The sequence below is a fragment of the Coregonus clupeaformis genome, unplaced genomic scaffold (genome assembly GCF_020615455.1).
Source record: "Coregonus clupeaformis isolate EN_2021a unplaced genomic scaffold, ASM2061545v1 scaf0217, whole genome shotgun sequence".
In the NCBI taxonomy this organism is placed as follows: domain Eukaryota; kingdom Metazoa; phylum Chordata; class Actinopteri; order Salmoniformes; family Salmonidae; genus Coregonus; species Coregonus clupeaformis.
Genome location: NW_025533672.1, coordinates 440,001 through 453,816, shown reverse-complemented (window position 1 = coordinate 453,816; position 13,816 = coordinate 440,001). Strand labels below are relative to the sequence as shown.

At 44.8% G+C, this 13,816-nt stretch overlaps 1 pseudogene; it reads right to left on the bottom strand.

Annotated features, from left to right (window-relative positions):
* Window positions 1-4,934: 4,934 nt before the first annotated feature.
* The window catches only part of LOC123484179, a 30,413-nt pseudogene continuing 21,531 nt past the window's right edge, over window positions 4,935-13,816 (bottom strand).

The following is a 13,816-nucleotide window of genomic DNA, read 5'->3' as shown; positions in this document are numbered from 1 at the left end:
GCGCAGGTGAGAAACAGTGACCACGTGCACCGATATATTACAGTAATAAAAATCAACAAACTCATGCGTAATTGCCTACGATGTGTAGCTTAACGGTTTTGAGATAATATAGCACCGATGTGTAAGAAGTGTTTGCTTTATTTATTTAGATTCTAAATAGCCAATTAGTAATAGGCATAGGTCTAGATTGGAGGGACCCAACGTCTATATTCTGGAAACCAAAGACCGAAGAAGATTCCTCTGCTCTCCATCTGTTCTGACCGACAGCTACTCACACCAAACGCCCCCTTGGTTCTGGAGCGCTTTTCCCGTGAGAAAACAGTCGGAACCTCAACCGTGTAACTGACTCGTCACATTCCCCCGGACAGCTTCAGCAATGTAACACATTTAGAGAAATACCAATACATACCACCTCCACTCTGTCACACACGTCATTCTATTCCATTGTCTCGTAACTCTAGAAAGGTTATAAACATGTATAATAAATATATTGTCTGTGATATATTATTATGGCTATAAACACATTATGAACACATAACACAATTATTACACATAACACAATTATAAACACATAAAACACTATACACCCACTATAACACATTATAACACACTATACCTAAAGTCAGAGATGTCTGAAGACTAGTGCTGCTCTAAGGCTATAGTGGGAGTCCTAAATGTAGCAGCAGAAGTTTATCAATCAATCAATCAATCAATCAATCAATCAAATCAAATGTATTTTTACCAAGCCCCTTTTTACATCAGCAGTTGTTGCTTTACAGATACCCAGCCTAAAACCCCCAAAGAGCAGCAACACAGAGGTAGATGTATTACATTGTAGGCTGTACTTAACTTGGCAGCTTAAAGCTGAAATGCAGTACACAGCACGTACAAGTAAACTGAAACAGAATCTCCATAGACCCTGGTCAAAAGTAGCACACTACCTAGGGAATAGGCTGCCATTTGGGACGTAGCCTAATCCTACTTTAACAGGAGTGACTGACTGGTCTGATCTTAAATAGTTTCACACCACGACCCCTGACCTGGCCCACGGAGCACACACACACACACACACACACACACATCCCTAAGAGCTATATTTCTCCTGTTATCCATGCTGTCACCTGGCTCTTCTCAAACACCCTGACAGACAGAACACTTCGGCTGTCCACAGAACCTTCTGTAATGGAACACACATTCCTTCCTCCCCTCCTCTCTCCCTCCCTCCTCCCTCTCTCCTTCCTTCTCACCTCCCCCTTTCCTTCCCGCTCGTGAGAAGCACACTTCTCTCTGTTGGACACACACGCACACACAGTCAATAACAGCGTCTTCAAGGTCCAACCTCTCAGAGCTTTCTCCTCCTAGACGCACCATACTGATATCCATCCACTTCTCCTAAACACACGTTACTGATATCCCTCCACTTCTCCTGAACACACGATACTGATATCCCTCCACTTCTCCTGAACACACGATACTGATATCCCTCCACTTCTCCTGAACACACCATACTGATATCCCTCCACTTCTCCTAAACACACCATACTGATATCCCTCCACTTCTCCTAAACACACCATACTGATATCCATCCACTTCTCCTGAACACACCATACTGATATCCCTCCACTTCTCCTGAACACACAATACTGATATCCCCCCACTTCTCCTGAACACACGATACTGATATCCCTCCTTCTCCTAAACACACAATACTGATATCCCTCCACTTCTCCTAAACACACAATACTGATATCCCTCCTTCTCCTAAACACACAATACTGATATCCCTCCACTTCTCCTAAACACACAATACTGATATCCCTCCACTTCTCCTAAACACACAATACTGATATCCCTCCACTTCTCCTGAACACACCATACTGATATCCCTCCACTTCTCCTAAACACACCATACTGATATCCCTCCACTTCTCCTGAACACACCATACTGATATCCCTCCACTTATCAGCAGTCTGCAGACAGAATAAGCTGTGTGTGTGTGTGTGACCCAGCAAGGGCCCACAGGTTTTGGGGTCAGGGTCATGAGTTGTGTGTGTGAGTGTTATCAGTCTTAAACCCTGTAGACAGACAGACAGGCACAGACAGACAGACATGCAGGCAGACAGACAGACAGACAGACAGACAGGCAGGCAGGCAGGCAGACAGAGTGAGTGATTGTAAACACAGGGTTCAGTCCTGTCTACATCCACTATAACATCTCCATCAGTCTACATTTATCTTTAACACACTCTCTCTCTCTCTCTCTCTGAGGATTTAAATATATGGCAATTTGATAGTTTTGAAAATAAACTGAAACAAACCTTACAAAAACTTAATGACATTGAGTTCTTAACACTTAACTTCAAGTGTTTCAATTTTGTAGACAAGCAAAACTATCTTGATTGGCGCTGAAATCGAGGTCCAGTGTTCTGTTGTAACCCTGGTGGTTTAGATATAAAGCCTCTAGTGAATCAGAGGTCCAGTGTTCTGTTGTAACCCTGGTGGTTTAGATACAGTGAGGGAAAAAATTATTTGATGATTTTGTACGTTTGCCCGCTGACAAAGACATGATCAGTCTATAATTTTAATGGTAGGTTTATTTGAACAGTGAGAGACAGAATATAACAAAAAAATCCAGAAAAACGCATGTCAAAAATGTTATAAATTGATTTGCATTTTAATGAGGGAAATAAGTATTTGACCCCTCTGCAAAACATGACTTAGTACTTGGTGGCAAAACTCTTGTTGGCAATCACAGAGGTCAGACGTTTCTTGTAGTTGGCCACCAGGTTTGCACACATCTCAGGAGGGATTTTGTCCTACTCCCCTTTGCAGATCTTCTCCAAGTCATTAAGGTTTCGAGGCTGACGTTTGGCAACTCGAACCTTCAGCTCCCTCCACATATCTTCTATGGGATTAAGGTCTGGAGACTGGCTAGGCCAAGCTTAATGTGCTTCTTCTTGAGCCACTCCTTTGTTGCCTTGACCGTGTGTTTTGGGTCATTGTCATGCTGGAATACCCATCCAAGACCCATTTTCAATGCCCTGGCTGAGGGAAGGAGGTTCTCACCCAAGATTTGACGGTACATTGCCCCGTCCATCGTCCCTTTGATGCAGTGAAGTTGTCCTGTCCCCTTAGCAGAAAAACACCCCCAAAGCATAATGTTTCCACCTCCATGTTTGATGGTGGGGATGGTGTTCTTGGTCATAGGCAGCATTCCTCCTCCTCCAAACACGGCGAGTTGAGTTGATGCCAAAGAGCTCCATTTTGGTCTCCTCTGACCACAACACTTTCACCCAGTTCTCCTCTGAATCATTCAGATGTTCATTGGTAAACTTCAGACGGGCCTGTATACAGTGGGGAGAACAAGTATTTGATACACTGCCGATTTTGCAGGTTTTCCTACTTACAAAGCATGTAGAGCAGGGTTCTTCAATTGGTTCAATTACTCGTCTGTAATTTTACACAACTGTGAGAGATGCCAAAAATCCAGAAAATCACATTGTATGATTTTTAAGTAATTAATTTGCATTTTATTGCATGACATAAGTATTTGATACATCAGAAAAGCAGAACTTAATATTTGGCACAGAAACCTTTGTTTGCAATTACAGAGATCATACGTTTCCTGTGTTTGTTGTTAATTCTGTCTCTCACTGTTCAAATAAACCTACTATTACAATTATAGACTGATCATGTCTTTGTCAGTGGGCAAACGTACAAAATCAGCAGGGGATCAAATACTTTTTTCCGTCACTGTATAAAGCCTCTAGTGCAGGACTGCCCAACCCTGTTCCTGGAGAGATACCGTCCTGTAGGTTTTTGCTCCAACCCTAATCTAGCACACCTGCTTCTAATAATTAGCAGGTTGATAAGATGAATCAGGTTAGTAACACCTGGGGTTGGAGCCAAACCTACAGAAGGGTAGCTCTCCAGGAATAGGGTTGGGCAACCCTGCTCTAGTGGATCAGAGGTTCAGTGTTCTGCTACGTGTTTCCTTCAGTCTGTCAGAATGTAAACAGTCCATGGGGAGAGAGTGGACAGGTCAGAGAGTGTGTGTGTGTCGGGGTTATAAGTGGAGACCATGTGTTAACTGGATGTGCTAGTTTTCTCAAGCCTTGTACTGGGCTCAGCTAGCCTGTCACTATAGTAACCATGAGAGAGCGTAGGCCAGGGGTTCTCACCCCCCCCTTACCCTGCCCTACATACATGGTAGGTAGGCTATGCCCCCCCTATAACCCATTCAACCCACACTGTCAGAAAGAGAAAGGCTATGGGGGATCCATCAGACCCCCACCCCCAATATAAGTCATGTTATAACCAGGGGTGTAGTTTAGGTTAAACACACGTCAACACAGTTCACACACCTTTTTCATTTTGCGTGAGTGTCTACCCACCTATCGAGTTCAAATACAGGGAGCGTTACTATAGTCGCTCAGCGATTAGCATCTACCCACCAATTTGTTTTACAACTATATCTCTACCCATAATCCCATGTGTAGCTAGCTGTGGTCAGAGTTCCAGGAAGTTTCTGTTGAAATAGCATAGCGTTGGTGAAGGTTCTGTCTGTGGTAAGGTTTGTTTACCTATGAACAATGAAACTCAAGAGCTCTGTGTGGTAAAACAAATACCCTTACTGGTCAGTATATGTGTGTGTGTATAAGTGTGAATAGTGTGTGTGTGTGTGTGTCTAGTGTGTGTGTAGTGCGTGTAGTGTGTGTTTGTGTAGTGTGTGTAGTGTTTGTGTAGTGCGTGTGTAGTGTGTGTGTAGTGTGTGTCAGAGCCTAGCACTCTAAAAGACTTCATTGTTCCTGAGGTTTTATAAGAGACATGTGGAAAGAAAAACAAATATGGGAGTGTGTGTGTGTGTGTAGTGTGAGTAGTGTGTGTGTAGTGTGTGTGACTGGGCAGAACAACATTTTTCTGGAAAGTCTCTTTCAATTCCACGATCAACATGGACATGCTGCCACACATATTACACAAACAAAATAGCAGGCACACACACACACACACACACACACACACACACACACCAATAGATGACTGTCATAGTCCATCTATCCTTCTCAGCGTCCAGCCCTCAAACACTGAATTCCCATTTCCATCTACCAGACCCCTTCATTTGTTTCCACTCCCCCCCTCCATTCCCTTATCTCTCCATCCCTCCATCTCTCCATCTCTCCATCCCTCCATCCCAGTGTCAGTTGAAGTGGTAGTGGCCCACCCTCCTCCCTCTCCATCTCTCCATCCCAGTGTCAGTTGAAGTGGTAGTGGCCCACCCTCCTCCCTCTCCATCTCTCCATCCCAGTGTCAGTTGAAGTGGTAGTAGTCCACTCCTTCTTCCAGATGGAGAGACTTCAGGTTCTCTTCAAACACTCCTCCGGTCATGTCCTGGGAGGACCAAGCGACAGAACATGAAAAGAGAGAGTGAGGAGGACATGCTGGTCATCGCTCTAATTATCACCAACGCCCATGGTCAGTCTCCTACTTCCTGTCTGTAGGTGAGGTCACTTCCTGTTTTTAGTTATCTCTGGCATCTGATTGGTCAACATTTTAAAGAGATAAGGACCAGGGTTGGGGTCAATTCCATTTCATTTCCAGTCAATTCAGAAAGTAAACCTAATTAAACTCCAGATGTTCCTCATTGAAAATTTAACTGAAATGGAATTGAACACAATCTGGTCCTTGTGACATATCGGTATGTTTAAGAATTAATTGTGTGATTGGCTCCAGGTGTGTTTGTGAGCGTGTCTGGTGTGTGTGTATGTCTGCTGAATGTGTGTGTGTGTGTGTGTGTGTGTGTGTGATTGAGTCCAGGTCCCAGTGTCCTCTGACTGGATAATCACTGATCCCAATTCCCATAATTGGCCAATTAGAAGCTATGGGAGGCGGGCCAGTCTGTAAAAGCTGCATGCAGCTCATATTGTGATAAATACACCATTAACTGTCTGTCTGCCTGGGCTGGCCAACAGAGTATGTGTGTTTTCTAAACCCAGAGGCAATGTGCTTGTGTGTGTGTGTGTGTGTGTGTGTGTGTGTGTATGTGTGTGCGTGTACACTCATCCCAGAGGCAATTAAATTCCCCCAGTTAAAGGATCACCAAATAACTTTTAGGAAGGCTTTAAAACTATATTATACCCTGTATGGTTGTTACTAAGGCTTTATAACTGTTTTTTTATCTTTATTTATACAACGGGTGGGTCTAATCCTGAATGCTGATTGGTTAAAACCTCATTCCAGCCAGTGTCTATTCCACAAGTTACCACCGGCTAAAGCTATGATGTTGAAATGCCTATTTACTCTGTTCCATCTGACTTCGCAATCCACTGTCTCATCAGCCCAGCCAGGCAATTTATAAACTTGATCTCCACTATAAAAAGCATCTTTTAGACTAACATTTAGTTTTCAACAGGGTAGATTTGTATAAACCTTGATGTCTGTCTCTCTAGAATTTGCAACATTGTTTCAATATTCAACTTTGATCTCCTGCTGTCCGATAGTAATGAACGTGTCGTGAGTCGGGAGGAGACAGAGAGGCAGGCAGCGTTTCTCAGCCAGTCCAAATCATGAATCAGCTGGGATCATTTTTATGGATATAAACAAAGGTAAAACGAAACGAAGTGTAGGTAGATTGCAGTCTTTCCAGCTTCAGTTTGAAGTGGTTGTGTTTGCTGTGTTGTTGGCTAGCTCCTCTGAACAACAGCGTTCTATGCCAGGTGAAATCGCGCCTCATTAGCTCATTGTAATGGATGTATCCAAATAAATGTCACTAGAAAAGAGCTTAACAAATGCAAATGCACCTACTTTGTTGTTATTCTGGCTACACTTTTTGATGTGACTGTAAGTTAGCTGTAGTTGGCTAGCTAGCAAGCAAGGGATAAGAACGTTGCCAGCCAGTATGGCAATGGAACATTTAGAACGAACAACTGGGTCGCATCCACATATACAGAACAAAAAGACTGAACGACTGGGTCACGTCTCTGGCAACCGAACCGATTGAACGAACGACCAGCCAGCTTGGGTAGCAACCTTACATTTGTGTCGGAGCTACATCTTGTGGAAGGATTAAATAGTATGAATAAATTCATCAAAATAATGTTGGTAACCCGTTGTATAAAAGTGATAATTTATTTTCTTAACTCTATTTTCGTAAAACTGCATTGTTGGTTAAGGGCTTGAAAGTAAGCATTTCACGGTAAGGTCTACACCTGTTGTATTCGGCGCATGTGACAAATACAATTTGATTTGATAATGCCCTCGAAGCCAGTGTTTGGAGGATATATTGGCATGGTTTGCCGGTGCCAATATATCCTCCAAACACCGGCTTTGAAGGCATTATCACTTAATTATATTATACCCTGTCTGGTTGTTACTAAGGATTTATAACTGTTTTATATCTTTATTTAGGAAAAGTGTGAGATCAAAGTACCAGTGAGAGGTTTATGGTAAAAAATATTATGCTGCAGTCAAAGATCAGCAGGCTGTGTGTGTGTGTGTGTGTGTGTGTGTGTGTGTGTGTGTGTGTGTGGGTCAGGGCACACGCCCTAGCTCATTATACCATTAGCAGAGATTACAGACCTGGCGGAGATACGATCTGGAACAATGAACAACAGGACACACACACACACAGACGCAGACGCACACACACGTTCTCCACTCACCAGCTTGACACAGATGATGCAGGGTGGAGAGGCGTCTCTGTAGTGCAGGACAGGGATCTTAGGCTTGGGCCTCTCCTGGGAGGAAGACAGGAGGGAAAAGGAGGACAGGAAACAACTACATGGTTATGACTTCTCCATCTGTGGTAGCTTAGCTCCAGGATCTGATCTGATATCTATGGTAGTTTGGTTGTAGAGTGTTGTGGTATCTATGGTAGTTTGGTTCTAGAGTGTTGTGGTATCTATGATAGTTTGGTTGTAGAGTGTTGTGGTATCTATGATAGTTTGGTTCTAGAGTGTTGCGTTATCTATGATAGTTTGGTTGTAGAGTGTTGTGGTATCTATGGTAGTTTGGTTCTAGAGTGTTGTGGTATCTATGGTAGTTTGGTTGTAGAGTGTTGTGGTATCTATGGTCGTTTGGTTCTAGAGTGTTGTGGTATCTATGGTCGTTTGGTTCTAGAGTGTTGCGTTATCTATGATAGTTTGGTTGTAGAGTGTTGTGGTATCTATGGTAATTTGGTTGTAGAGTGTTGTGGTATCTATGGTAGTTTGGTTGTAGAGTGTTGTGGTATCTATGGTCGTTTGGTTCTAGAGTGTTGCGTTATCTATGATAGTTTGGTTGTAGAGTGTTGTGGTATCTATGATAGTTTGGTTGTAGAGTGTTGTGGTATCTATGGTAGTTTGGTTGTAGAGTGTTGTGGTATCTATGATAGTTTGGTTGTAGAGTGTTGTGGTATCTATGGTAGTTTGGTTGTAGAGTGTTGTGGTATCTATGGTCGTTTGGTTCTAGAGTGTTGTGGTATCTATGGTAGTTTGGTTGTAGAGTGTTGTGGTATCTATGGTAGTTTGGTTCTAGAGTGTTGTGGTTTCTATGATAGTTTGGTTCTAGAGTGTTGTGGTATCTATGGTAGTTTGGTTCTAGAGTGTTGTGGTATCTATGGTAGTTTGGTTCTAGAGTGTTGTGGTATCTATGGTCGTTTGGTTCTAGAGTGTTGTGGTATCTATGGTCGTTTGGTTCTAGAGTGTTGTGGTATCTATGGTCGTTTGGTTCTAGAGTGTTGTGGTATCTATGGTCGTTTGGTTCTAGAGTGTTGTGGTATCTATGGTCGTTTGGTTCTAGAGTGTTGTGGTATCTATGGTCGTTTGGTTCTAGAGTGTTGTGGTATCTATGGTAGTTTGGTTCTAGAGTGTTGTGGTATCTATGGTAGTTTGGTTGTAGAGTGTTGTGGTATCTATGGTAGTTTGGTTCTAGAGTGTTGTGGTTTCTATGATAGTTTGGTTCTAGAGTGTTGTGGTATCTATGGTAGTTTGGTTCTAGAGTGTTGTGGTATCTATGGTAGTTTGGTTCTAGAGTGTTGTGGTATCTATGGTCGTTTGGTTCTAGAGTGTTGTGGTATCTATGGTCGTTTGGTTCTAGAGTGTTGTGGTATCTATGGTCGTTTGGTTCTAGAGTGTTGTGGTATCTATGGTCGTTTGGTTCTAGAGTGTTGTGGTATCTATGGTCGTTTGGTTCTAGAGTGTTGTGGTATCTATGGTCGTTTGGTTCTAGAGTGTTGTGGTATCTATGGTCGTTTGGTTCTAGAGTGTTGTGGTATCTGTGGTCGTTTGGTTCTAGAGTGTTGTGGTATCTATGGTCGTTTGGTTCTAGAGTGTTGTGGTATCTATGGTCGTTTGGTTCTAGAGTGTTGTGGTATCTATGGTCGTTTGGTTCTAGAGTGTTGTGGTATCTATGGTCGTTTGGTTCTAGAGTGTTGTGGTATCTATGGTCGTTTGGTTCTAGAGTGTTGTGGTATCTATGGTCGTTTGGTTCTAGAGTGTTGTGGTATCTATGGTCGTTTGGTTCTAGAGTGTTGTGGTATCTATGGTCGTTTGGTTCTAGAGTGTTGTGGTATCTATGGTCGTTTGGTTCTAGAGTGTTGTGGTATCTATGGTCGTTTGGTTCTAGAGTGTAGGGTCTCACCTTGGACTCCTCATAGGTGTAGAAGCCTTTCTTGATCTTTTTCTCGTCCACATCGCAGAACGCTCGGACCTGACCAACACACACACCAACACACGTTTGTAAATGCATGCACACACACTATTTCTCACACTCTCTCTCAAACACACAGAAGCCATATACGAAAAGTGACCAATGCACGCACGCACACACACACACACACACACACACACACACACACACACACACACACACACACACACACACACACACACACACACACACACACACACACACACACACACACACACACACACACACACACACACAGAGTTTGCTTGGGCGTTGTCTGGCGTATCAGTCAGTGTAACAGCAGATAGTGATCCATGACCCATTATGACCAGTTGGGTCCAGCTGGCTCCTCATACTAGTGTCTCAACACAGTGTCCCAAGTGGCACCCTATTCCCTAATTAGTGCACTACATTTGACCAAATGGCCCCATATTCAGCCTGTAAGGCTCTGGTCAAAAGTAGTGCACTGTATAGGGAATAGGGTATCATTTGGGATGCAGCCATATGTTGTCGTGATGGGGCAGAGTACATAGGATAAAGGATCATTGACCCTACAAACAGATCTAAGGTCAGCACTGTGTTCTGGGGAGGGTCACCTGATCCTAGTACCAATCAGAGAGCAGTGATTGTGGAAGATGCAACCTAATTGGCTATTGGGAGTTTCATTAACCTCTCCTGATTGGCTAGCAAGTGTTGCATAGCCTTTTGTGATTGGCTGGTGAGAGGTACATACCTTCTTCTGATTGGAGGGACTGAGGCAGCGGTAGAGTTTCCGGCCCTGTTTCCCAGCATTCCATATGGTGAAGGATTCCCATTGGTTGATAACTCTCTCCTGGAGGAAGGCCACACGGAGGTTCCAAATGGTTTCCCTGGAGACCGGAGGACAGGGGAGGAGTTACAGACATGGACCACACACACATACAAGTGTGCACGCACGTAACACACACACACACACACACAGACACCTATAACCCTGATAGTTATCATATGGAGACATTAGTGTGAGCTCATCCTCTGATGGTTTGACTAAAACACTGGGCCTCCATGACAAACACTACCCGCCACCATAAACCATGGTTCTAGTCAAATATCACACACACACACACACACACACACACACACACACACACAGAGACACAAGTGTACTCACGCACATCAATTAAACACACACACACCAAATACACCATGCATGGGTGGTCCCCATATTCCTTCCCTAAACAGTTTCACTGATGCTTTGATTTAGGGGGACCTAGATTAACACATAGAAATATATACACGCAGTGTGAGGACACACACACACACACACAATATATGTCATCGTAGAGGGATTGACTCAGAAGTGTGTCTGGAGAGGTAAGATGGTGGCAAAGAGAGAGAGAGAGAGGAGAGAGAGAGAGGAGGAGAGAAGAGAGGAGGAGAGAAGAGAGGGATGAGAGAGAGGAGAGAGAGAGAGCGAGAGGGAGGAGAGAGAAGAGAGAAGAGAGAGGGAGGAGAGAGAGGGAGGAGAGAGAAGAGAGAGGAGAGGGAAGAGAGGAGCGAGAGAGAAGAGGGAGGAGAGAGAGGAGAGAGGGAGGAGAGAGAGGAGAAAGGGAGGGGAGAGGGAGGAGATAGAGGAGAGAGAGGAGAGAAAGGAGAAGAGAGAAGCGAGAGAGGAGAGAGGGAGGAGAGAGGGAGGAGAGAGAGAGGAGAGGGAAGAGAGAAGGAGAGAGAGGATGATTTGTAAAGGAGTGCATCATGACAGCGCGTCAACAAGGTTAGATATACGACCGACAGACGGAGGGGGGGAAGGAAGGAGTGATAACAGGAAAGAGGGGATGAGAGGGAGGGGGTGAGGAAAGGGAAGGAGAGGTCTTCTCCTTCTGAGTCTTTACAGAAATAGGGTTTCCACTACGCGTGGACTACGTGTGTGTGGCTATAGAGGTTGGAAAGGGCCTGGCGGGGGGGGCACACACACACACAGTCGGAGACTCTGGAATTCCAGAGCTGAGTGTGTGTGTGTCAGGAAGGGGCACATGGGAATGCTAGCTGGACAGCTGTGTGTAGCTGGAGGACATGTTGTGTGTGTAAGCGTGGCTGTGTGTGCGTGTCTTACTCCAGGACAGAGTGTGTAGCAGCTTGTTGATGGTAGCGGTAGACTAGTAAACACTGGTCCACTCTGACCACACCTCCTCCCTGACCAACACTCTGATAGAACCACAACAGATCCTCTGGAACTCCCTGGAGAAGAGAAGAGAAGAGAAGAGAAGAGAAGAGAAGAGAAGAGAAGAGAAGAGAAGAGAAGAGAAGAGAAGAGAAGAGAAGAGAAGAGAAGAGAAGAGAAGAGAAGAGAAGAGAAGAGAAGAGAAGAAAGAGAAGAGAAGAGAAGAGAAGAGAAGAGAAAGAAGAAAGAGAAGAGAGAGAAGAGAAGAGAAGAGAAGAGAAGAGAAGAGAAGAGAAGAGAAGAGAAGAGAAGAGAAGAGGAGAGGAGAGAGAGGAGAGGAGAGGAGAGAGAGGAGAGGGAGGGAGAGGAGAGAGAAGAGGAGAGGAGAGGAGAGGAGAGGAGAGGAGAGGAGAGGAGAGAGGAGAGGAGAGGAGAGGAGAGGAGAGAGAGGAGAGAGGAGAGGAGAGGAGAGGAGAGGAGAGGAGAGGAGAGGAGAGGAGAGGAAAATAAGGGTTGGGATGGAGTGTGGCGTGTGGGAAGGGAAGAGTGAGGTCACACATTTGATCACAAATCCATTTGAACAATGTTGGACAAATTAGAGGGTTCTTCACAACCCCAAATCTACCACTAACCCCTATCCACTTATTGCAGTCTTGTGCTTGCACATCTTGACCCCTAACCCCTGAGCAGATCTGAAAGGGTATTTCGCCCTCTTGATAGACTAGGTGGACCGCTATTCAATTAATTCAAATCTGCGTAAGTGGTCGGTTTTAGATTAAAAATGTGACTTGCGTGTCACAGTGATTCTGATTGGTGGACAGGTTTTACGGGTGGAGTCTCACCTTGCCGCCCTCGTCGAATGATCCGACCCGCTGGAACCAATCCCTGGAGCAGAACCAGGTTGGCATGACGACCGTAGGGCCGTGAGAGGTGTACACCTGAGAGAGGGGATAAACACACACACACTCAGAGGCGCCAGACTGCTGTGGATCCAGAGACTAGAGAGCAGTGAGATATCAACACACTGCTAGAGAGAGAGCAGCGAGATATCAACACCCTGCTAGGGAGAGACTAGAGAGCAGCGAGATATCAACACCCTGCTAGAGAGAGAGCAGTAAGATATCAACACCCTGCTAGAGAGAGACTAGAGAGCAGTAAGATATCAACACCCTGCTAGAGAGAGACTAGAGAGCAGTGAGATATCAACACCCTGCTAGAGAGAGACTAGAGAGCAGCGGGATATCAACACCCTGCTAGAGAGATAGCAGCAGAGATATCAACACCCTGCTAGAGAGAGACTAGAGAGCAGTAAGATATCAACACCCTGCTAGAGAGAGACTAGAGAACAGAGAGATATCAACACCCTGCTAGAGAGAGAGCAGCAGAAGATATCAACACCCTGCTAGGGAGAGACTAGAGAGCAGTAAGATATCAACACCCTGCTAGAGAGACTAGAGAGCAGTAAGATATCAACACCCTGCTAGAGAGAGACTAGAGAGCAGTAAGATATCAACACCCTGCTAGAGAGAGACTAGAGAGCAGTAAGATATCAACACCCTGCTAGAGAGAGACTAGAGAGCAGTGAGATATCAACACCCTGCTAGAGAGAGACTAGAGAGCAGTGAGATATCAACACCCTGCTAGAGAGAGACTAGAGAGCAGTGAGATATCAACACCCTGCTAGAGAGAGACTAGAGAGCAGCGAGATATCAACACCCTGCTAGAGAGAGAGACTAGAGAGCAGAGAGATATCAACACCCTGCTAGAGAGAGACTAGAGAGCAGTGAGATATCAACACCCTGCTAGAGAGAGACTAGAGAGCAGTGATATATCAACACCCTGCTAGAGAGAGACTAGAGAGCAGTGAGATATCAACACCCTTCTAGAGAGAGAGACTAGAGAACAGTGAGATATCAACACCCTGCTAGAGAGAGAGACTAGAGAGCAGTGAGATACAACACCCTTCTAGAGAGAGACTAGAGAGCAGTGAGATATCAACACCCTGCTAGGG